The sequence below is a fragment of the Oryctolagus cuniculus genome, chromosome 15, assembly GCF_964237555.1.
Source record: "Oryctolagus cuniculus chromosome 15, mOryCun1.1, whole genome shotgun sequence".
NCBI lineage: Eukaryota > Metazoa > Chordata > Mammalia > Lagomorpha > Leporidae > Oryctolagus > Oryctolagus cuniculus.
In genome coordinates, this window is record NC_091446.1 from 25,206,493 (window position 1) to 25,232,478 (window position 25,986).

General features: G+C 49.0%; 1 protein-coding gene and 1 long non-coding RNA gene across 2 annotated transcripts in view; both read right to left on the minus strand.

Annotated features, from left to right (window-relative positions):
* The window catches only part of SORCS3 (sortilin related VPS10 domain containing receptor 3), a 646,463-nt gene that overhangs the window by 491,624 nt on the left and 128,853 nt on the right, over nt 1–25,986 (minus strand). The gene's annotated exons all lie outside the window — the stretch shown is intronic.
* Nucleotides 953–25,986, minus strand: part of LOC138845493 (uncharacterized) — a 38,732-nt gene continuing 13,698 nt past the window's right edge. The window contains exon 3 of the long non-coding RNA XR_011382773.1: nt 953–24,558. This is a non-coding gene — a long non-coding RNA (uncharacterized lncRNA). The remainder of the gene's footprint in view (nt 24,559–25,986) is intronic.

Consider the following 25,986-nt stretch of genomic DNA (forward strand, 5'->3'; position numbering starts at 1 on the left):
GTTTCCAACCTGAAGGATGCTTCTTGGAGGAAAGCAAGAGACTGTGGTCAAATGGTTTGGAAAAACATGGATAAAATAAACATCAACAAGACTCTTCCCTGATGGATTTCTCAGAGCCTGAGCTAGATCAGGGTGCACTTCAAATCTCAGAGGGAAACAGAACAGCCAGCATTTCCCAAAGGCCTTTGGCTGCACAATCCTTTTATCTCAGAGCATTTAGGATTAGTATTCTGAAGGATTGACTTTGGCAAACACTTCTGAGAAACAGAACTGTAAACAGACCTCGAAGGCAAACACCTAGGAGAAGGGATGGAGAAGCAGCAGGTGAAGGGTACAGGAAGCAGCCCACACCTTACTAACTCCCTGTCCCTCAACTGATCTACAGACCTTGGACTTCATCCTTAGAGAATCCTTTCTTGAGAAGAGGCTCAGACACTCAGGCTTCAGAAGAACCAAATATTTTAGAAACTATTAAAATAAAATTGCCATCTGCTAACACTTCATGCACAGTTAGGTCATAAAATAACCTCTCTACCATGAGAGCTGACCAGGCCCGATGTTCTATTGAAAATGTGATATGACCAAGGAACTTGGAGTAAAGAAGGCCAGAAAACAGAACACCAAAGAATTCTCTGAATTTATCACTCCAGCCAGGGCTGCCTCTCATGGAATATTCACATTCTCAACCTGCGTGGTAGAATTCAGGAAAGCAGAGGACAGGATAGGTCTTCAAAGAGTTCATGAGAAATATGTGTTATGAAAAGATTATGCGTGCATTTCAAAATTATTTTGTATTAAAATAAGCTTAACCTTTATTTTTTTTCTTTTTTTTTAACTTTTATTTAATGAATATAAATTTCCAAAGTACAGCTTATGGATTACAATGGCTTACCCCCCCATAACTTCCCTCCAACCCACAACCCTACACTACCCTTTCCCTCCCCCCTTCCATTCACATCAAGATTCATTTTCAATTCTCTTTATATACAGAAGATCAGTTTAGCATATATTAAGTAAAGATTTCAACAGTTTGTACCCACACAGAAACACAAAGTGAAAAATACTGTTTGAGTACTAGTTATAGCATTAAATCACAATGTACAGCACATTAAGGACAGAGATCCTACATGAGGAGTAAGTGCACAGTGACTCCTGTTGTTGACTTAACAAATTGACACTCTTGTGAAGGGAGGAGAGAACTTCCACTTTGACTACGACCTTGTCTAAATATGATCAGAGTTGGTGAACTCAAAAGGCTTCCATAGCCTTGGCGACTCACGACAAGAGCCTAGGGTGATTACTGATGCCATAAATAAGCTTAGCCTTTAATTCTACTTTTTCCATGAACTTTTTGAAGGCTCTCTGTGTTAGGAAGACTGTCTCATAAGAAGAATTTAAATCATTCAATGTGAAATGGGTTAAAAATCAAATTATTCTACTAAATAGACTGTTAAAATTTCCACAGGTTTCAAAGATCCTGAAACAGAATTTGAAAGAATCTTGAGTGATTCAATTTCGTTGTCTCTAAACTTGATTTCTGTAAAAAGCCCAATAGGAAACCAAAAATCCTAACTATTGTCAATCGATATGGTCAGATTTATACCCAACACTTAACCTGTTACCTCAACCCTGTTTAAAATGCCTGAGAAATCTCCCAAGACTCTCAGACAGCCATTAGAAATCCAATCCACCCATTTCATGGTCAGAAGAAACTGACACCCAAAGAAATTATGTGACTTGCCTGAAGTTCTATAGTTTATCCATGAGATTTAGGAAAAGATCCCAGGCTGATACTCAACTTTTGGGTCGGTGCACATCCTATCTCACTCATATGGACCACGAGTAAGCAGGGAGAATGCTCAGAGACTACAACAGGATGCACTGCTTCGGACTGGAGTGATAACATGCTGCAGGTATCCAAGAACAGGCCGATGACCATTCGTGAGGTGCAGTTACTGCACTGCTGAGAAAGGTGAATTAGACATTTTTTACAGCCTCTTATTTGAAATCTCCTAGCACTACTATGTCCTCCCAGCTTTCAGTGACAGGATGCCCCCATATGGCTGCACTAGAGAAGCACCCCAGCCCTAAAAGGTCAGACCACTGCCCATCTTCCTGGGTTCCAAGATGGAATCAGACCAGCTCAGATGAATGGCAGGCTCATCACGGTTGAACAATGCTAGCCTATCAGGTGACCTACCCCTAAGCCAAGCCAACAACCCCAGGTTCAGTGTGTATCAGGTACAAACGTGACAGTGATTATAAGTCACGGAAATACCGTGAGACTGGCAATACCAATGATCCAGACACAAGATGGCAGATCCGGCTCCAGGCCACGGGAAAGGAAAGGCCCAGCCCAACCATGTCCGTGTGCCTGTGGTTATACACGCACTCACATGCACACATGTCCACCAGCTCCACCCCTGCAGCTGAAGGAGACCCCAGGAGACAAACGATGGCAGAGGAATGGGGCAGTCCTGGACGCCACTCGAATGGAGGAACATCTGTTCTGATCCCAATGACCAGGAGGGAGGTGAAAGCTTGAGTCTGGGCTGAGGAGCAGCAGGAAGGCATGGGGGCCTGGGGAGGACCCCGCCCCTCTCACTGACACCCTCTGCAAAGCAGGAGAGGACACCCCACCCGCTGTTAAGTAGGGTGGACAGTGACGCAGCTCAGCGTTCTGTCCTTGTGCCCTTCTATCCCCGTTTTCTCTTTGCTCCGTGTCTTTTTCATCTTTGTTTCTTCAAGGGGGAGAAGGGTTATGTTTTTGTGGGTTTTTTTCTCCAGGAGTCAAAGTGCTGTCCTAACACACCAACCACTGAGTAACTCATGGCCATGTCCCCCATGAATCTGCTGCCTCGGAGATGCCCAGAGTAAACTTGACCCCTTCTCCTGCCCTCCATCTCTGAGGGTCAAAGGAGAGGACTCACATGAAAGGACCTTGAAACCGAAAGTGCCAAGACCCACACGCCACATGGGCACTCTGCAAACCCTGGCCTCGGCATCCATCCCACGGGTTCAAATCCCATCTCTTCCACCTACCAGCTGTGTGCCGAAAGCCAGCTTCTTAACTTCTCTGGACTTCAGAGGATTCGCAGTTGAGTGTTGTGAAGATCAGAGGAGACGCGAGGGCGAGATCCGAGCTGTAACGCATGTTGTAGCTGGTAGATACCTCATATCTGTGTTACAACTACACCGCCCCCAGAGTTTACCACCATCTGGAAACTCCAGTGACACTCATTCTCTGTGCAAAACACATCTATCACAGTACAGCAGTGCTTTCCAGCTATTAGTACTAGTAGTTAATAAAGATGATGCACTGACAGCAATACTGCTCTGATATTGGATATTACTCCTGGCAGTGCTGGTGAGAGTAATAACAACATTCCATGGCAAGTGTGGGTGTTATTAGCCTCTTCCTAAGACAGGAAGCTCCAGAGGACAGATCTCAGTGTACACATCTGTGTCCCCTGGAAGGAGAAGCTTCCAGCAGACACCAAACAAATGTCTAAGGACTGAGGGAGGACGCAGGTCCCTCCTGGCTGGCGCACGACCAGGTCTGGCCTGCCTCTCAGAGCCTCAGCCCAGCATAGGCCAGCAGGAATAGCCCCCAGCTCTGACTCCCTACAATCTGATCTCAAACTGCATAACCTCTCAGAGGGAAAACCTGTGTGTGGGTCCCATGCCCTGCCAGAGGCAAACAAGGGCCGGAGCCCGCACTGCCCTGCTCATCTTACACAACTGGCCATTTGGACTTAAGAGCAGCCACCCGAGGCTTGCGATGCCAGAGCAGGTGGGTTCACAGAGCAGAGTTGGGGCCAGAGGACCCGGAACGGGCGGTGCCGCCAAGAACGAGGAAAGGGGGCTCTGAGCATGTGTCCCGGGTTTATTCTTAGCTTCCCTTTTCACCTCCCTTCCTCTCCTCTCTCCACTCAGAGCGCCCTCCACACGTCACACCACGAGAACAGTTCTTACTGTTAGAATTACAGTCGTCACGTCAGTATGCAGCTCACAGATGCCACCAACATGTGACGTGCTCCTTCTGCATTTCCAACTCACAATGTCTTGGAGCCAAAAATATTCTGCTTTCAAATGACTGACTCTCCGCTTGGGTTTGTTTTTGTTTTTCGGGTTTTCTTTCAAATCTGCCTTTCTGAGGGTAATTCTTCCCAATTCCCCACAACGCAGCGAACCTGATTCCTTGTACCACCACTCACCCCGCTCCTACCCCTGCCCACCTCCTCTTCCTCCATCTTCCCAGGAAGCTAAACAGCCTTGAGCTTGGGTTAACACATGTGTCAAGCCTCCCTTGGATGAATGGCAGGTTAATGATGCACACATCTCCTGAAATAACTCATACTCCTAATAAGCACATTACTAGGCACACACGCTGCCCTCATCAACTGAGGCAGGGCAGTGCCGGGTGCAGCTGCCAGAGACGGGACAGGCAGAGGGGCCTCACCTGCCACTCTCTCTCAGCAGAGTCACAGGGGATCCTGGAACAGGTCAGCCAGTAACAGGAGCCACTGTAGCACATGGACAAGGGCAGAGCAGGCGAGCAAGTGGAAGGATCAACACCTGAGGACCCAATGGGTCACTGAGCGAGAGGCAGGGTGCCCAATAGATCACTGAGCAAGATCAGGGCACCCAATAGATCACCGAGCGAGAGGCAGGTCTCTGTTTCCAGGACACCAAGGTGTCTTTTCAAGACATCAGCTGTCGACCTCGGATCTGGCAGCCTCCTTAAGGCCTCTGTGGAGTTTCGTGGCATGAGCAGCACCCACTGGCAAACATCCTCTTTACTCTCAACTTCTCCTTACACTTTCATTGCTCCTTGGTGAAAATTCACAGGACTGTTTTCAGTGGTGTTCATGTCTGCCCTAACTGGTTGAGCAGCAGGGGTCTGAATTCCCTTTTGCCCCTCTGCAAGGCCTGACACAGAGCTGAGAGTCTCTGGATGAGAGACTGCAGTAAGCATTTAACCCGTGACAACTGGGAGCCTAAACACAATCCAAGTTGATCGTCTCACAGTTTGGAAGTCACAGGTCCAGAACAGGTCTTGCAGGGCTGAAGTCAAGCTGTCAGCAAGGCTGGCTCCTTCCAGAAGCTCCAAGGGAGAATTCACGTTCTTGCCTGTTCTCACTCCGGAGGCTGGCAGCATCCTTAGACTCATGACCCCTACTTCCTACCACACTTCCCCCATCATTGGCTTCCGATGTTTCATTCCCTGCTTCCTTTGTTCCCCCGTCTTCCTCTTCCAAGGAGCCCTGCGATTCTAATCCAGGATGATCTCCCACAGCTTGGCAGCCTTAACTTTATCCCGTCTGCAAGTTATCTTTTGCTGAGTACAGGATCCAGGCACCAGCATGGGCACCAGGAAGGGTGGGGTGCATTGCTCTGTCTGCCACAGAACACCTGAAGTGCACCCAGCTGCACACCAGGGTCTCTAGGAAGCAGAGGAGCAAAGAACTGTAAAGCCATTTACACAGTGCCTGGGATAACAGTGGCTGAGGACTCTTATGCCTATCACCAAACACAGGGATGCAGCCCAGAGCTGTGCACCAGGAGCTGAGCCAGGCGCTGGATGTATGTTACCTCCCCACACACTCACTGCAAACTCAGGTGCATGAGGTCATCTCTCAGAGGATGAGATAAGACAGCTCAAGCAAAGAGCGACTTGCCCAAAGTCACCCAGCCGATAAGTAACAGAGCTGAGGTTAAAACTCACATTTATTGGAATGTGCAAAACTACGCAGTCAACATGTTACTGAACCCACAATATGCCGAAAAAGGCACAGTGTCAGAATCCCCTCTGGGGTCAAGATGCAAATTGTGGGCTCAGCCCTGGAGATGATTTGATATCCAGGTCACTGGGGCCTGGGAATGTCTTCTGTAACACATTCCCCTGTGGGCAAGGCTGTCAATCAGGAGTCTAACCCACCCCCAAAATGACAGTGTCCTCACTGCAGTCACAGCGAACCCCTATCTCCTTCAAATACATTCCCAGGCACACTCACACACAATACTAGGTAGGCAGAGCTTCTCAGAAACATTAGGGTACCATCTGGGGCTGGACAGCACTGTTTTGGGGGACCTGTCCCATGTACTGGAGGATGCTGAGCAGTGTCCCTGGTCTCTCCACACCAGACCCAAGTACCACTGTCCACCAGCTGTGACAAGTGACAAGTGGGGAAGCAAGATACTGCCTGGGGTTGAAAACTACAGAGACTGGAGCAAGAAAGAATAGGTTTGAAGGCAAAGTCATTGCCTGCTGAAGCTCCAGTGCTCACTCGGTTCCCAGTTCTCACTGGGCTTAAACAAGTGGAAGGAGGCAGAATGCACAGCCCAGGCACAGGCGTGCAGCATTCTCACGCCACTTGCCTGCAGCTCAGCTTGAGACTGGGCACAAGACCCTCACATGATCCTGAATTGGTCAGCACCAGCAAGATTGTCTCATTTGCAAAATGATTCAGTGAAATAAGACTATCCTCAGGTGAGACCGTTTCCAAGCAGCTTCCCCAGTCACGGGAAGGTGGAGCCCGTGAAGCTCATCCCTGTCCTCTGGGAAGGAGGACACAGCCAAACACACCTGCTAAGTCACAGGAGCCATGGTGACCTGGGCCTGTGGGATGCCCCGTAAAAGTCTCTCCCCTGCCCCTTCCTGCAAGGACATCACCTGGGGCTGCTGGTACCTTTTCCTATCTCTCTGCCTCTCTCCCTGCTGTCTTGCACAATGAGATACTCTGCAGGGTATTGTGAGGAGTTATTTATTTCTTCCCTGCTGCTGAATAAGCTTGGGATATTTTCATTAAAGCTGGTATTTTACATGAAGGCGGTGCAGACAAGTTCTCCAAGTCCTGAGACTTAAGAGGATGACAAGCTTTCCTGACCCAGGGTCCTGGAGAGGAATAAGCCGATACAGCAAGCTGGAGGCAAGGCCCAGGAAAAGTGGAAGCCAGTGTTTCCAGCAGCAGTTCAACCTGCTGTGACACAAGCCACCAGTCCAAACTGGAGCACCAGTTTGAGTCCCAGCTGCTCCCTGTTCATGTGCCTGGGAAACCAGTGCATGATGGCCCAAGCACTCAGCACCCTGCCATTCATGTGGGAGACCTGGATGGAATTCTGGGCTCCTAACTTTGGCCAGACCCAGGCCACTGCAACGATTAGGGTGATGAAACACTGATAGAAGACCTCTCTGTCTCTCCTCCTGCTCTCCTGTAACTATCTTTCAAATATATATTTTTTTTAACAAAAGAAAGGCTATAGGTGGCACTCAGGGGCAGGCATGGAATATGCTTGGATTATGGGCTCTCCCTTAAAAACAGAAGATAAGCAAGACGACCTTCCTTCAGACTATTTGATGCAATTATCTGGCAAAGGTTTCTGAGACAGAATAGACACTTAATTCCATTTGAAATTAATCATGTTGCACTAGCAGAGTGTGACCTAAAAAAAGTTAACAAAAAAAAAAACACAAAATATCCCAATATTAAATATAAATGTCTTGCCCCATTTTCAAAAGGCAAATGTAATTGACTTTCAGTTAAGGGCTTCCTGCCAACCCCTACTACCCTTGCAACGTCTGGCAACATTTAAGCTGGTCTGGCAGAAAGACCTCAAAATAGACATCAGAATTCCCCAGCCTTGGAGAATGCTAGAGAACAGCTCCATGGCCCAGAGACCTGAGAAATCAGAGCAGAGCCCCCTTCTCCCAGAAGCCCTCCCAGACCACCTTTAATTCCCACGACCCCTTTCTGTGTATACTTTTGTGTGGTCACAAGTCCCTCACTTCCAGGTAGACCCTTACCTCGGGGCTCTCCCGCCTCACATACTCTACATCCTCAGTGCCTATATAATGCTTGGCTGTGCCTACCTGTTTATATCCATCTCCACATTCAGCCTGGAATCTTCCAGAAGCAAGTACCAGGTTCACTCCAAGACCCTTAACATAGACAACAAGTGTTCAACGTCTGCTTATTTGATGGAAGCAAAGAGGGATAAGGAAGGAGAGGGAAGGGACCATGTTACCAGGCACTTGCCATGTGCCAGGGCAACTCCACATCTCTGCTTCCACCTCTTGCTGTTCAAGCGTGTGCACTGTGTTGCCCAGCAAAACAAGAAACCCTTGGGTCCAGGTGCTCCTTTCTTCTCCTCTGTAGGATCCCTATGGTGCTCATGCAACACTAGAAATATAAACACCTAAGGTGTTCTGTCTGGAAGATTCCAGAGACAGTGCTGCCACGAGGGAGGTGGTCTAAATTCCATTCCCAGGTCAAAAGCTGTGCTGAAGTCTCGACGTAACTGGCCCCCACCACATTGTACATTCACTTCCTGATTGTCACAAGGAACACAGGACTGATGTTCTAGTTCAAGATTCTATGAGCTACCACCTCCTCTCTAGTACTGCCATGTTGGTCTCATCACAGCCTGGTTTCTGGGGACCTAGAGTCAGCAGGTGTCCTGCAAGCAGGAGCCCCCCCAACTTACATACATCTCTGCATCCCTAACACCTGATCAAGGCCATGGAAGGAGCATTTCACTACCTCGGGCATGGTACCACCTGCTTTATACACATTCTCTAATTTAGGCCTCACCAAGGAAGGAAATTATTCTTGGGTCCATTTTGCATGTAGAGAAACAGACTCTGAGAACTTAACTCACCATATGCCCCATGCCAAAACTAACAATAAATTTCAGATCAAAACCAGGTTTCCAATTCCAATTCTTACGTTACGTCAGTACACCATGCCTCACTCCAAGAGTGAATACTCAATTAACACTGGTTGAGTTAAACTGAATTCCTAGAACATATACACCAGGTCCTTCATGGCTTCGTGCTGCTTGTTAAAATTGTTCTTGGCTAACAAGAAATAATTAGGATCTCTGGAGTCCAGTCTATTAGAAATATGTCCTTGGGAATGAGAACATAAAACAAGCCTGAAGAGAAGTATCTGTTTGGTGGTGGAATTGATAAAACCATGGAATCTCTACTGAGGGGGACTAAACAGATGGCCTAGCTCCAAGCAATCTCACCCCTCCCAGCTCTTTACAGAGGTGCAGGGGCAGGACAGCACCTTGTTCAAGGTCACACATCAAGTTTCAGCACTGACAGGAGCAGAACGCACCTGAATGGCTTCTCACCACGCCCCATTCTGTTCCCAGAACCCAGCTCTGCACATCCCAGGTGGTTACTACACACTGCCGAAATCTCCAGGAGCCAAGGCTCAAAGAGGACCTCTTGGTCAAATCTCAATTTCAGGTCAGGTATTTGACACTCACAGCCACAGATGGAAGCCACCACATCATCTCGGCATTTAATCACCCGCAAAAGCCATTTCCTGCCTCGTTTGTTCCAACGCCACCAATGTTATCCTTCAATAATCAACACATGGCAGACACCCTGTGGGGGATAACCTGGGCTTCCCCTGTCTTGAGCGATGAAGCTATCAGCACAGGTTGCAGGAAACAAGGGACCACTACTCAGTCACACAGCCTCAGAGGCACAGGGCTGACACTGCTGCCCCACAACACCAAGTCATGAACTCCAGGGGGCTCCAGGAAAGGTGAGGACGGTCCACAACACTAGGAAATTCTGATCTCCCATGGGGTGGGAAGAGCAGGCAGTGGGGGCAACTGTAGGTGAACGTAATAGTTAGACAAGGGTGTACGCTTCCCAGGAAGGGGAACTCATGCTCCACCGTCTCCCAGAAAAGATGGGAGATGGCTTGGGAAATTGAACACAACAGAAGAGATGATACTGACCAAGAGCAAAACTATACTCAAAAACAACTCAAAAGGAACAGAAAGTAGGTATCTCCAGTTCTAGATGTCCCTTGGGTCATTGAGAGAGGAAGGAAACCAGCATGAACCGGTCTGTCGAACCTGGGCTGGGGCTGCTATGTAGAACAGCTTTCATTGCCGACTTCTCAGTCATCCTTACAAATCTATCTCAGTAGATCACTTAATAAGGAAGCTGAGGCCGTCGCCGCGGCTCACTAGGCTAATCCTCCGCCTTGCGGTGCCGGCACACCGGGTTCTAGTCCCGGTCGAGGCGCCGGATTCTGTCCTGGTTGCCCCTCTTCCAGGCCAGCTCTCTGCTGTGGCCTGGGAAGGCAGTAGAGGATGGCCCAAGCGCTTGGGCCCTGCACCCCATGGGAGACCAGGAGAAGCACCTGGCTCCTGCCTTCGGATCAGTGCGGTGCGCCGGCCACAGTGCGCTGACCGTGGTGGCCATTGGAGGGTGAACCAACGGCAAAAGGAAGACCTTTCTCTCTGTCTCTCTCTCTCTCTCTCTCTCTCACTGTCCACTCCGCCTGTCAAAAAAATAATAATAAGGAAGCTGAAGCTCAGAGAAGCCAGGCACCTTGACCAGCAACACAGCCGGTGTCTTATCTCCCATTGCCAAGTCCCTCGTTCTGCACTTTGCTGGCCCCTGCTCTGTCTGCCCACAGCAGTGATCTGGTAAAAGTTAACACTTCACTAACAAAAAAATGCAAGCTGCCACATCCACAGCATTTGCCAGTTTCCATAGTGCAAATATTCTCATCATGGCCGACCCTAGCAACTGCTGAGCGTTCACATGCTCACCAACTTCTTGAAAATTTACCAACCAGCTCTCAAAGACATTAGACACCAGTGCTGCCAAGGAGGAACTGTGCAGGTTCCCCAGTGCAGCCTCTCTCTGCAGAGAGAACAGCAAAGTGATAGAAAAGATACAAGGCAAGAGCAGGATGTGCTGTGGCAAAGGCCACGCCTCCATGGTCTTGCAGGCTTTGACTTCTGTCACCTCTCCTGCCTTGGGGATGACACATAAGCTGTTCCTCTGCTTAGAGACCTCCTCCTGCAAGGCACATTGTACAGGCCACTGCTGAAGAGAAGCAGTCCCAGGGCTCCGTCTCCCTGCAGGACAGCCCCAACAGCACCCAACACTTCCTTCTACTGCGTTCACTGGCTTAACTATGTGGGAGACCCAGATGGAGTTGCTGGCTCCTGGCTTTGACCTGGCCCAGTCAAGTGTTTGGGAAATGAACAAGCAGATGAAATACAGATCTCTGAGCATATCTATCTCTTTGCTTTTCAAATAAATCAAAAAATGAATTTCATAATGCAATAAATTTTCTAGTGACTCACAATGGTTACTGAAAATATGCCTTTCTCCCTAGACTGGAAGACAGAGGCCAAGCCTATCAGGATCACACTGCTCCCCGTCATCTCCCTTGGCTCTCCTAAGGTGTGAAAGGTATATTGCTTGACTGATTACCTGACGTCATTAGCACAGCATAAATCTGATATAGGAGGAGATTAGCAAGGCTGAGGACGATCAGGAAAGACTGTCAGGAAGAGAATCAGGCTGAGCCATCCAGGTCAAGTATGGGTGGGACAAATGAAGAGAAGAGGGCTTTGCCAGTACAGCACAAGGCCCAGTGCTGTAGTGAGCAAGGCGTCTGTGGAGGAGCAGGAGAGGGCAGAGAGAGGAACAGAGAGCCAGTCTCAGGGGATGGAGGTGGTGCAACCCAAGAACCAGGGAGAACAAGGAAACGCCTGGTGTGGGTTCCCGGAGAGCCCAGCAGACGTGGCCAAGATGCCAAAAAACGGATGTACTTCAGGCTCTAGCCGGTCAGGAAAGCTCAGACGTCTTTCCAGAACTCAATCACAAAGGCACCTAAGCAGCAAGAAGGAAGCTGGACCCTGGCACCTAGGCCAAAACTGGACATCAAGTGGCCTGTGTATAAGGGAGTGGCACAGAGTATGAAGGCACAAGGGTGGTGGAGGGAGGGGTGCAGAGACAGCCTGAAGGCGCCAGCCTCACTTGCCGCACTGTGGCCGCACTGAGACTTGGCAGCAGCCCTGCTCCCAAGGGAGAGATTCTAAGTGCCTCTCTTGGTGACAGAAGACTCTTGAAAGGACTGCAAAGCCACAGAACCCCGGGGCCGGTGCTGTGGCGCAGCGGGTTAATGCCCTGGCCTGAAGCACCAGCATCCCATATAGGTGCCAGTTCTAGCTCCGGCTGCTCCTCTTCCAATCCAGCTCTCTGCTATGGCCTGGGAAAGCAGTGGAAGACGGCTCAAGTCCTTGGGCCCCTGCACCCACGTGGGAGACCTGGAAGAAACTCCTGGCTTCAGATCGGTACAGCTCTGGCCATTGCAGCCATCTGGAGAGTGAACCATCAGACGGAAGACCTCTCTCTCTCTGCCTCTCCTCTCTCTGTGTAACTCTTAAATAAATAAATCTTTAAAAAAAAAGAGAGAGAGAGAAAGGACTGTGAAGCCACAGAAACCCACCCAAGGGGCATGCCTCCTGACACCCAGGTCCCATCTGGGGGAACACAAGTCCCAGCTTTAGCCTCGGCGCTTTCTCCCACTCAAGTACACCTTCCAAGCCCAGGGAATAAGTCTGAGGTACCTGGAAAACCAACTGAGAAGCCAAAGGAAATAAAACACGACACAGTGAGATCATGTGACCCCCTGCATGAGAACTCTAAAACCCTGGTGCATGGCACCTAGTCCCTTCCTTCTGGGTGCTGGCTCCAGCACCCACTCTCTGCTTCCTCCATGTAAGAAGAACCATAGGATTTCACACCCAGGGCATAGCAAGCAGTGAGAAGAGAGGCCACACGTGGGCAGATAGCATCTCACACTCAGAGTCCTCCTGCTGCCCAGCTAGGATGTGTCTCAGCAGCCACCTGCAGCTCTATGATAGCACAGGTAGGACCCAGGGAGCAACCCTGGACAGGATTCAAATTGCAATATTCATTAGAGTATAAGGTGTCCACCCTCAGCCCACACATCCGAATGGCCTGCTACAGGACCAGAGGCCATGCACCAATTCCATGAGCCAAACGGCCACTGCTCCTGTACCTGGGGCCCCATTTCTCGTGTCAGCAGTTGCACTGGTTAACCACACCCACACAGAATGGAGTTCTAGGAATAAGATATCCTGGAATTGGGGCCAGTGTCAGAGCATGGTGGGCTAAGCCCATATGGGCACCAGTTTGAGCTTGGTGGCTCCTCTTCCAAATCAGGTGATGTGCACTGGGAAAGCAGAAGATGGCCCGAGTGCTTGGGCCCCTGTCACTCACGAGGAAGACCCTGATGGAGTTCTAGGCTCCTGGTTTCAGCCTGTCCCAGGCCCAGCTATTACAGACATTTGGAGAATAAACCAGAGGATGGAAGATCTCCCTTTCTGTCTCTCCCTTGGTCTCTGTAACTCTGCCTTTCAAATAAATCTTAAAAAAAAAATTTGCAATTGGAAGATTTGTCATTCCATGATACTTCTCAATTTGAATATGTGCAGAATCGCCTGGGACAGTGGTAAAAACAGATTTTGATTGAGTGGATGAAGAGGTGAGCCTGAGAGTCTGCATCTCCAGTAATTTCCCCAGTGCTGCTGATGTTTGGACCACACATTACATCGTATGTATGTATCCCTACACTGTCCAATACGCTACTTACAGGCCACCTGCTGCTCCTGAGCACTGGGGTAGCAGCCACTTCAAATTGAAATGGGCTTCAAGCACAAAACACAGATGTTGAAGCCTTAATAGAAAAAAATGCAAAATACTACCTTAACAACTTTATATTGGTTACTTGTTGAATTTCATTTTAGATATATTAGGTTAAGTGAAATAAATTATTCAATAGAATTTCAGGCTGTTTTACTTTTTTAGTGTAGTTACTAGAAATTTCAAAATCCCTCTGTGGCTCACGTTTCTATTTATACTGGCCAGAGTTGCCATAGACCCTCCTAGGAAGCACAGTGAACTGCATCAAAACAGCAACCTACAGAGCCCCACAGCACTGCTTCTGCAGCCACAAAGTAGGAGTTCCCCACCCCTCCACGCACAACAAAGTCCCATACACAACCAGGAAAATACCGAGTTGATCAAGGCCAAATAGATTCCTTCTCTATCAGATTTCTCAAAAACTCTATCCAGCTCTGAGCTTTGTGAACATTTAACCAGGGGTAGAGACCACAGGGTCCCCAAACCTATCTCGCCTCTGTAGCTGCCCTATTGAAACAGACTCATTCTTGGGCAAATCCAAGTCCCATCCCGCATCTGACAAATTAGAATCTCAAGGGGGAGGGGAATTTAGGGTCCAGGAATTCCATTTTTTAATAATATGATGCTAATGAAATTCACTTAGATTCACTCATGTGTTTCTCAATAGCTGCTTGGTTGCCCTCTCAGGACAAGGCGCTCACCACCTGTTTTACCCCTGGGCAGCCAGCACTGTCATTAAAAATCATGACTCCAGATGGGCCCCAGAAGAAGCACCATCTGACCAGGGTTTATAGCTCCCAGTACAGAGCCATGCCTTCCGGGCTCAGCAGTCTCACACCTGCAGTCCACAGATAAGGAGGCACATGTGAAGGCAGAGGAGACTCAAGACTCAAAGTCCGTGCCTCTGCCAGGCACAAACCCTGCCAGCTACATAAACTCCCCTTGGCTCTGACCACAGCCGACACTGCCGAGGTTGGGTACCACTTCCTGGTGTACTTCCACCAGCTCCAACCAGAAATCAGGAAGAAGGCCCTCCCTCTGTGTACCAGGACAGGACCCCGCTGAAGCCTGCCAAGCCGCTCCACGTAGCACCATGTCCTGCACATGGGCTCCAAGCCCCACAGCAATCCTGGCCCAAATCTGTACAAGTTCCCCAGTGCAACCACCAGCCTTGCTCCAAGGGGAAGAAGCACCCACTGTGGCACTCTGACCTCCTGGGGTACTTTGTTCTGAACAAGCTCCTAGGAATAGAAACAGCTGTCAGAATGCCTGTGGCGCAGCCTCCAGAGCCAGTCATGGGAACCAGCCTCACCTGGCTTTCCCCAGTATGTAGGCAGGCAAGGAACCAACATGCAGCAGTCTAGACCCCCAGGGGCAGAGGTGTGGATCTCCCCCTCACTGCTCCTCCCATGGAGTTGTCAAGAGCACAGTCAGGGCACCCCCGTGGCCTGGGGAAACCACACTGCTCACAGCACGGCACAGACCCACTTTCGTCAACACATTGAAATGGGCAGGTCATGCCCTTCTCCTCTGTCACTCATCCAAACGGCAGCAGTGGGAGGCTGGGAAAACAGAGCCCAGGAGAAGAGCTGGAGAAGCAGGTGAGAAGCCTAGGGGCCCCTGCTGTCAGTGCTCGGCAGGCAGGATGCTGGAGGCACCACGTCTCCCTGAAGCCATTCAGATTCTGTGCACTCCACCCGCTGCCCTCACCCAGCGCCTCCTCTGCGCCCAGACCCTCACATGCTTATCCATGCTCTGTGTGTACTCTCCTTGTGCCTCCACATCAGGTCAACCAGGGGTCAGTCAGGAGGAGGAGCGCCTCCAATTAGGCAGAACAAGCAGATGCTTCTTGCATAGACAATCGGGTTGGAGGGAGCAAGGGGCGAGCCCTGGTCATGAAGCTCCTGAACAGCAAATTCTCCATCAGCAGAAGCGCCGCAAACCCTGACTCTGAATCAGCACAGAGGAAAGCACCCTACCCCTCCACAGCCCCGGGACTCCTTGATTCCAGGTGCTAGGTGTGGTGGCCATGGAGACCACAGCGTCAAGGAAAACAGAAAATTAGGTAAGAAAAAACTGTCTTCTCACAGCCGGCGCCACGGCTCACTAGGCTAATCCTCCGCCTTGCGGCGCCAGCACACCGGGTTCTAGTCCCGGTCGAGGCGCCGGATTCTGTCCCGGTTGCCCCTCTTCCAGGCCAGCTCTCTGCTGTGGCCAGGGAGTGCAGTGGAGGATGGCCCAAGTGCTTGGGCCCTGCACCCCATGGGAGACCAGGATAAGCACCTGGCTCCTGCCATCGGATTAGCGCGGTGCGCCAGCCGCAGCGCGCCGGCCGCAGCGGCCATTGGAGGGTGAACCAACGGCAAAAGGAAGACCTTTCTCTCTGTCTCTCTCTCTCACTGTCCACTCTGCCTGTCCAAAAAAAAAAAAAAAAAAACTGTCTTCTCTATGAAGAGTTCCCTTCCCCTGTCCCATTTTCCCCTGATCTCATCACAAGCACTACTTTTCTTTAAATACACCTTATATTTCAAAATGCAATTTACAGGAAAATATATTTCAAAATGCAATTATGCAATTTACAGGAAAAAAGAAAGGCACGGTTAATGTAACAAACTCAGGATTATCAAAAAGTGTCTATTTTCCATGTCCTCGTGACTGGACTCCCACCCTGCATGCCCGCTTACCTCCCTGGGATGAAGGGGCAACAACCCAATCAGATCCACACTTCAGGGCAGGCGAGACTCACCCGGGGGGCTCAGAAAATAAGGCAGGTTCCTGGCTCCTTCTGCACAGACTCTACATCTACCTGGAGGCTCAAGAAGCCATAATCTTAACGAGTATTGCCGGTAAGGCCTGGGGACCATGCCTTGATCAGCTCTGTGCTAACAGTCATGACCCAGGTCAAGGAGAAGGAATCTCGAGGTGGATTTTCAGAAAGCCTTGGTCTCAAGTGCTCTTGCTGCTTTACTGGCTCACCCTGAGTTCTAGGTCCCTGAGCCCACTCTGTCTTGGAAAGGTTCAGAGAGTAGCACCTGCTGGCCATCTTTGACACACAGGTGAGCTCCAAAAGACTTGCAAATTAAAAAATGAAAGAGGGGCCAGCAACGCTGTGGCTTAGTAGGCTAAGCCTCTGCCTGTGGCACCCACATCCCATGAGTGCACCAGTTCTTATCCCAGCTATTCCTCTTCTGATCCAGCTCTCTGCTTATGGCCTGGGAAAGCAGTGGAAGACGGCCCAAGCGCTTGGGCCCCTGCATCCAGGTGGCAACCTGGAAGAAGATTCTAACTCCTGGCTTCAGATCAGCCCAGCTTCAGCTATTGCAGCCATTTGGGGAGTGAACCAGCAGATGAAGACCTCTCTGTCTCTCCCTCTCTCACAAATAAATAAAATCTGTTTTAAAAAAGTGAAAGAGAAGGACCAGAATTCTGAAGAGAAGTGTTGACACACAACTTTCACAGAATGTTAAAGGGTACCACGGTCAAGTCCTCCAGAGAAAGCACTGTAAAAAGTTGTTGCTACAGGCCTGGAACACAGGGTTTCACCTCCATCTATGAGTGAAACATGGAGATTATAGACTGGAGATCCCAAGGCTCCTTGGAGCTTTTCATTCATTTTCTCAACTACTGTAACACAGCGGTTGAGATGGGTGTATATACCCGCCCCACTAACTCACAGAGTATTCACTGATCATCGTCCAGGTAAATCCTGTGCTGTATCAGAACAAGCCACAGCATTAGCTCTCAGAGCTCACCCTTAAGCAGCAAATACGAGATGTTGAGATTCAGTACCACATTTAATCATGGGGCAAGGAGAACTTGGGGCTTGTGTGAAGGAATGTGAATCTGAGAACGGCCACTTCGGTATTTTTTCTAAACAATGAAAACCCAGAAACCTGATGGGTTACACTACCAATGTCCCTCACCCATAATACTAGAATATAGGCAATACTTACGCTGCATCAAACCCCTAGCTAACCAGCGTGGGGGAAATAGGCCAACACCACAGGAGGTCAAATGCACCTTTGGGGAGGGCACAGAGAAAAGAAGGCCATTTTCCAGCCATTAAAGTAGCAACGGAGAGTTGGACTCTTCCTAGACCACGGCATACAACCTACTCCTCCTCCTACCCACCACTTCCCCAAACCCGTCTCCATCACAGCCCATGCAAAAGCAGCAGCTACCACCACCAGCCAATGTGAACGCCAAACTTGCCATGAGGAAGAAGACTCCCCTCCAACAGTCAGCAGCATGGAGGGTCTGTTCTTCTGTGTTTACATTTTTATTGATTTATTTTCTTTGATAGGCAAGGAGACCTCCCATTTGCCAATTCACCCTACAAAAATGCCTAGGAACTCAGAACTCAGTCCATGAGCCATCACCTACTGCCTCCCAGGGTGCACATTAGCAGGAAGCTGAGAGCTGAGCCAAAGCACTCCCATGTGAGATGCAGGCATCCCCAGGAACATCTTAACTGCTGCACCAAGCATCTGCCTCCCAAGGGACTGTACCTTAATGAGCAACCCATTCATGACTCATTTACCTACTGTGTGCCCAGCACCATGCCAGCATTTAGACACAAGAGCTAATGTGAAAACACAAGGCCTCAGCCTCCCACGGAGCTCACCCAGGACACAGAGAAGCAAACAAGCACTGTGAATGCAAGGCAGTAGGGCAGAGGTCAGGAAACACGCCACCATCTGTTCCCCACCTTGCTCCTCTCACTTCCAGTAGGTGCTCCAGCACTGGACCAACAAGGTAGATGCTGACTAGCTCTGGTGCATACATCCATCAGCACTCCTCTGGCTTGCTTGGATTTCACATGGCCTCACACTCTTGGCCCCCATATCTGCAGTGGGTCTGTCCCAAACTCAATCTTACTCTCCTATTCCCCACCCTGACTCTGTCCAGGTTGATCTGGGGGACCATGCTGGATACAGCAGAACAATGCTGGAGTCAAAGAGATGGGCTGCTTCCATGAAATCCCAGAGACCAGGAATTCTCCCAGGAAACAAAGCCAATCTCCAACATCTCTGATTCCAAAGGGAAGGTTAGTGGCTGTGAACACCAGGACATTCCCTATCCAGGCCAAAAGGAGCAACACAGCATGGTGGCTGAAGGCACAGAACCAGCAGCCCGACTCCTGCAGCGGGAACCCACCCCGGCACTTACTGGTTCAGTGAGCTTGGGCACTGTGCTTCAACTTCTCAAAGGCTCACTTTTCTCATCTGTGACATTGCATCTGATTCACAAAGAAAATTAAATGAGTTTATACATATGTTGCATTTCAAATTGAACCTGGAACACAGCAAGAGCCCTGCAAATGGTGTTACATAAAATAATTGTCTTTATTTCTCTCTCCACCCAACAGTACTTAGAGAGGTCACCTAGATTTTACACCAAGCCAGGCATCTTGTCACAACCCCCTTCAATGTCAGTGTTGTTTGAAATGTGCCCAGAAGACCAGTTGGACAAAAGAACCAGCACTGCCCGAACACCTGCTATGCACCTGCCACTGGGAATGTTTTTCATAGAAATCATTGCCATACAATCTCAACAATACTGAAAGGCCAAACTCATTACCCCTAATTCTGCAGCACATAGGAGGCAGAGGTTCAGAAATCCTCTAGGCCTATTTATGAAAGTAAAGACATTCCATAACTATGAAGCATTGTAAGTGTCCAAAATGGATTCAGTTCTACATATTCACATTTGTCCATTTCTACAGAAAGGTGAGGAGCCTATAAGGATTTAAGAGGAAGAGCAGAGCTGGGAAGACTACATTCCAGTCCATGTCTATGGACAGAAGGGTTGCAGGGCACAGAGGAAGAATAGCCAAGGTGCAGAAAAAGATTGAGATTTATGGTGTCATATGGAAGCAAAGGGGAAACAGGAGAGTTGCCAAGAACCCGAAAAAGAAGTCCCAAGCTCAATAAGATCTCCATAGATTCAAACCTAAGTCATCTGGCTCCTCAGACTATCTCACCACTTTCTTCCCTCTGCCAGAGGCAGACATCACTAATCAATCATAGCATCCACGCCTTCAGGTCTAGATGCAATCTCAGCATTTAGACTCCAGAAAAGGCCCAGCCAATCAATCAGAGCTGACTGCTACATAAAATCTATTTGTAATCCTGTCTCTTCCTCATACTGCCAACAATTTAAGAAGCTCCCTCTCTTCAAAGGGTAGTTAATCTACTTAAAGATATTATTTATATCACAGGACACAGAAAATGGGTGGAAAACATGCTCCTAGAGCCTGCTGAGTGGATCAGTGAGCTAAGCAGTATAGTACAATGAACTGCTTTGAGAGCAAATAATTCATTACTTTCTTTGCTGAAGCATCTAGAATATTTAACGATTGATAAATGATCATCACATGACCCACACAACTACCACACCAGGAGATAGGCAACACATAACGTTTAGAGCACAAGACTCTGGTTTCAGCAGCTTGTAAATCTTCTCCAAGTACTTATTTTTAAAAATAATTTCCTTTGCAATTCTCTTACTCCTTTGTCCTATTTTATTACATCAATTAGAATCTTAAAGCCTTGTCATTCATACACGGTCTATGCACCTGCAGCACAGGCATCACCTGGAAGCTGGCTCAAAATGTAGACTCAGAGGCCCCAACCAGGTCTATTCACCAGAATCTGTATCGTAACAGTGATTCATACACACACTGCACCACTACCTGTTGAGGAAAAGTAGTAGTAAGGGATATGGAGTTTTTTTGCTCTGAATGTAATGAGACTATGTCTCTATTTTCATCACTATTTATGATGTTTACTCTAAGTTTTTTTTTTTTTTTTTGACAGGCAGAGTGGACAGTGAGAGAGAGAGACAGAGAGAAAGGTCTTCCTTTGCCGTTGGTTCACCCTCCAATGGCCGCCGCGGCCGGCGCGCTGCGGCCGGCGCACCGCGCTGATCCGATGGCGGGAGCCAGGAGCCAGGTGCTTTTCCTGGTCTCCCATGGGGTGCAGGGCCCAAGCACCTGGGCCATCCTCCACTGCACTCCCTGGCCACAGCAGAGGGCTGGCCTGGAAGAGGGGCAACCGGGACAGAATCCGGTGCCCCAACCGGGACTAGAACCCGGTGTGCCGGCGCCACAAGGCGGAGGATTAGCCTAGTGAGCCACGGCGCCGGCCATACTCTAAGTTTTTGATATATATCATGTGGTGCCTTAAGGCAGAAAACTCTAACTATGAATAACCATGAAAAATTAAAGTCTGAAGAAGCATGTGCGACAAGATCATTGGCCTGTAACAGATCAAGCACCCAAGCCCATGCCTGTTCTGCCCCAGAGTTAAGTGTCTATAATAAAAGATGGGATAATAACAAATTATTCCCAGCTATCAGTGCAATTTGCTACGTGAATGAATGAATTTCACTGTACTTTAATAGGTGGGTTTCTGCACAGTTGAATGAATATGGCATCTCAGATCCTTGAAGGTTTCTAAACCACATGATTCAATGCACAAGAAATCTCTACTTTAAGGTAGTCTGAACTAAATCCTCTCACAAAGAGGAAAAATATAGTTTGCTTTATGAAAATGTATTCCCTGATAGATTTTAATCAACAAGTGTTGATTAGGCCCAGCTGTGCGCCTATAACTGTCGTTAGTCCTAATAAGGAATCAGAAGATGTAAGATAGGGGTTCTCAAATTTAGCATACGTAGCAGTCACCTGGAGAGCTTATTAAATCACAGCGCACTGGTCTCATCCCTCAACCCCGAGTTTCTCACCCAATAGGCTTCAGGTGTGGACCAAAAAAAAAAAAAAATAGCATTTCTACAAACACCGAGGGTGACGTCCACGCTGCTGATCCAGGAGCTGGTAGAAAACAGGCTCTCTATCCCAGGCCCTGGTTCTGACCCCCGGCGATACACTATCTCACAGGGGAGAGTTTTTACAAATTCTGCTGCCTGCGTCCTTCCCACAACCAACTGAATCAGAATCTCTCAGGTAGAGATTGGACCTCGGGAGGCTTCACAGTACCCCCAGTTGTTTCTAATATGAGGCCTGCGCTGAGCAGCCCTAGCACAGAGATTGTAGTCAGGAGGTGAGACGGATACCCAAGAAGAGTTCCAGGGCCATACACACAGCGGTGTGCTGGAGCCGGCTGGGACCATCTGGAGAAAGGCAATTGTGCATATTGCTTCGCCTCTCTGCTCTCAGCGGCATCACGGGGTTAGCTTGAAATCAGCCACAGTAGGAGTATTTACACTACAGAAATTGGCAAATGCTACAAATCTGGGCTCTCCCCAAGCACCTGGAGAGCCAGTTACTAAACACTTCCCAGCACACACGGAACAGAAAGCCACCACATACCAAATGGCCAGGCAGCAAGCGTCAGGGAAGATGAGAGGAAGAGAGCCAACTGCACTGGCGAGACAGTACAGCAGTCAGCTTCTTCTCACTAAAGCAACACACTTCAGCAAGAGAAGGCATTTGTTTAGCTCAGAGTTTTCAAGGTTCACAGTCCGAGATGGGGTTACTCACAGGTTTGACTTCTGACAGTGGTGACGACGGTGCACAGCACGGAGCACACGGCAAGCCAGAGAGGCAGTGGAAGTGGCTGTGCAGGACCCTGGCTTTGTAACCAACACTCTGATGAGCACTGCCTTTCCAAGGGCACACCTGTTGCCCCCGTGATTTAAAGACCTCTCACCAGGCCCCACCCGTAACCACCAAACTTGGATTAAAGTTTCCACCCTCTTCCTATTTAACTTAGGACTCTGGCAATTAAAATCCTGCATGAATTGAAACCAGATCCGATTCAAACCACAGCAGACAGAGATGACTTCAAAGAGGACGTGGGGCCAGACATAGACCCAAAGGATGAGTAGTATCTGCAAAGCAAGAAGCCACCTGCCCGGGAGAAAACAGCAATATTTGTTTGGAAGTGGGTCAGGGAAAAATGTCTCAGCCACAGTGAGGAGCTGAAATGCTAAAGGGAAAGTTGCTTGTGATAGAGGAATGCTTCCAGGAAAACTCGGCTTCAGACGTTGAGCATTGCATGTGCTGGGTTCCCATAGAAAAGTGCACACATGCAGTGTAGGCACAAGCATTGCCAACTCTCATCTGTGAACACCATTAGGAGACAACAGCAGACCAGGGTACAACAGCACCTTGCTGATAAGACCCTGCCCCAAGTCTACTGGTGCTTCCAAAGGACCTCCTGACTCTAGCAAGTCAATGGCTTGCAGGTAGAACCTGAGAAACACCGTGAACCAGCTCTCATGTTCCCACTTCCATGACACCAACCAGTGTGCGCTCCTCACCTTCTCCCCGAGGCCTCTGGGAGGAAACTGGCATCTTCAAAATCCTCCTCTTGCTCCCAAGGGCAGATGGATCTGTCAATACCAATTTGGGATCCTGGATACTCTGTGAGGAGCAGATGTGTCTCAGCTAACTGGCAAAGCAAGGTGTCGGGAAAAGGAAAAAGCAACAAATCTGGGACTGGGAAGGGGGCTGGGAGAGCATTGCCAATCCCTCTCCCAAAAGGTCAGAGACAGAGCTGCAGTAGCCAATTCCACCTGCTCTGCTTCCTGCACTCAGAACTTTTGGCCTGAATGCTTTCCACCTTTCAATCTAGGGAGAGAGAGAGGCTGTGAAAAAAAGAAAAATACCCATGAATATTTCATGCTGTACCTCTGCTGACTTTTTAGTTTCCTGAGCACCCATTAAAATGCCACTGTAATAATGTCATTGTTTGCTCGTCATTTTCTACCTGCTCTTAGGGAGGAAAAAAAAACAGAAATAATAATTCCTTGCTGTGATTGGGAGGTCACAGAAAATCATCCACCACTTGTACCAAGGCTTTTTGAAGATCAGAGGGCTAAACAATCACATTTTCATTTATTTGGTATCATTCAAGGAGGTAGAATGACAGGAAGTACACTTTCCAGATGAATGAGGTCTATCTTGCAGAAACAGATTTGTTTTGGAATTTTAACCATTTCGAATGGAGATTATTCCAGAATGGTGCCCACTTCCCCACTTCTCTGCTTTCTTAGACAAAATAAATGGCGCAAAATGTAAGCATTTTCATGGCACTTCAGGGTCTTCTCCATGGAGCAGTTTTACCATGGCCTCATACTCAATGTCTCAGGATTACTGCGATGTTAGGACTGCTGCTCTCGAAGTGAATTACCTCCCACTGAGGAGTTTTATGAATTCTGGGATCTGTTTCTTTCTTCTGCACCTATGGACTTTCCTGTGGTCATCTGTCTGCCACCAGGTCAGCCTACTCTATAGCATTTGCCTCTACTGCCACCTCTCTACACCCTCTTCCTTCCCCATGATAATTTCTTGCTATGGATTTCCTACAAACAGGGAAAATTCACAAGCAAAATGGTTCTGCTAGCACATAAAGAAAGAGGCCATGGGCTCTGAACAAGGGCCAGAGGTAGTACGTGCTCCCGGAGACAAATGTAAAAACCGCTGGCACTTAAGACCCTCAGCTTCCTACCCGTGCCTCTCTGAACCGTGTTTATTTATTTATTGCTTCGTGATGTATCCTGGGTGGCACAGTTTGCCCCAGAAGCACATTCTGATATCAGAGGTGTTACTGCGGAGTCTGCTTAGTGAATGAGTACATGCAGGTGGTTACACATAAACATTAAGCATAGACTGTGTGCTAAGTGCTGTGGCATGAAATGTGACACATTCCTTTGCACAGTAATCTCACAGCCAGGCAGGCAGTCAAGTCCTGTGTGGTCCAACTAGTCTCTCCCACCTCACCCACTCTCTCCTGCTCCAACCCTGCAGCCTGCCTGCGCCAGGGCTGGGGCTTTGCACTCTGTCCTTCCCTCGCCTTGTATTCCTTTTTGCCAATTCCTTTTCTTTCAGCTCTCACCTCAGCCATGGCTCGCTCTGAGAGGCCTCCTCCGCATCCCAGCCAGCTGCCCCTACTTCCTCTCTTGGACATTTGTTTGTGTTCTTTACAGAGCCTTCCATGACCTGAAATCATTCCATCCACGGACGTGGTTCCCATCCATGTGCTCCACCTCCGGGTATCCTGCCTGAGCTCAGGGCCGCCTCTGGGTCAAAGCTGTTGGAGCAACAAAGTGGTGTAGACAGAATCCAACAAGGTAAGTGATAGCAAAGGAGAGTAAGACACCCACCCAAGCCTGGGAATAGAAAAAGGTCTCTCAAGGAGGGGAGGCCCGAGCTGGACCTTGAACAAGAACTTCAGCACGTGAGCAAAATAAAGTTGAGAGTATTCCAGCTGAGAGGACGCATGTATGAAATATGCCCAAACACACATGTTAAAATAATCCTTCGCAAAACCTCAGCCTGGGGATTAAAATATTGTCCAAGAACTTCCTGCATCGTTTGAAAGGCACCGAGAAAGCCCCTCTTCCATCACCTTTCCTCCCTGCAGGCAATTTTACCCTCGGTGGATCCCAAGGAATACTCAGAAATACTGTGCCTTGTATTCGAAGACCCTGTTATTTGCAAAGACCGGATGCTCACTGTATCACAACAGTGGAAGCTGCAAGTCCAAAGTTAGGTGCGGACAGGGCTGTTTCCTGGGAAGGAGGCAGTGGAGGAACTGTTTTGGGACTTGCCAGCAACCTTTGGCGTTCTGTGACTTCAGAATGCAGCACCCTGATCCCTGCCTTCTTGTTCACATCTTGCCTCTGTGTGCCTGTCGGTGTTCAGATTTCCTCTTTGTAAGGACACCGGTCCCATGACTGTATTGGGGACACACCCTACTCCAGCACAACTCAACAAATTACTTGTGCAATGAGCCTATTTCCAAATAAGGTCACATGGAGGGGGGTACTTGGTGTCAGGAGTTCACCATATGAGTTTATAGAGAGACCCAATTCAAGCCTTAACCAAACAGCTTCTGGAAGTGGGGAGAGACGGGTGGGGAACCAGTTTCCCTAAGCAGGATCAGCTTCTGCAGAGTGAAGACACACCTGGGGTCAACTTGGGGGGAACTGTGGAAACAGATTAGCCTGGTCAGGCCACTCAAGGGAGGAAAGGCCTGGTTGGAGCAGTAGCCTAGGAGGACTATAAGGAGAACAGCAGCCCATTCCACTCACAGGGGAGCCACGACCCCCCAGAGCACCAGTCAGCAGCCCCACAAGGTACCAGACATAACCATGAATAATGAGGCACTGGGCAGCCAGGAAACAAGATTTCCCAATGCCACGATGTGCCAGGGTCATGGAGCCTGCAGGGGTACTACAAAGATGAGAAACAGAGACTAAGGTTCCTCACCTGCAAAGTGAGGCCAGACAACAGCCCCCACGGATTCTCCCCACCATCCCAGCCCATAGTTGCAAGCTGTGCCATCCTTTGCACCTGCTAGCCACTTGATTGGCATGTATCAAACAGATGGAGAAAGGAGAGAACAAGTGAGTAAGCCCACAACCATAAGGAAAAGATGCAACATTCATTATAGCTACACCACTCCCCATGCCTAAAAAGAGGGGTGGGGGGTAGGGACAAGGGACCAGGAGTGAAT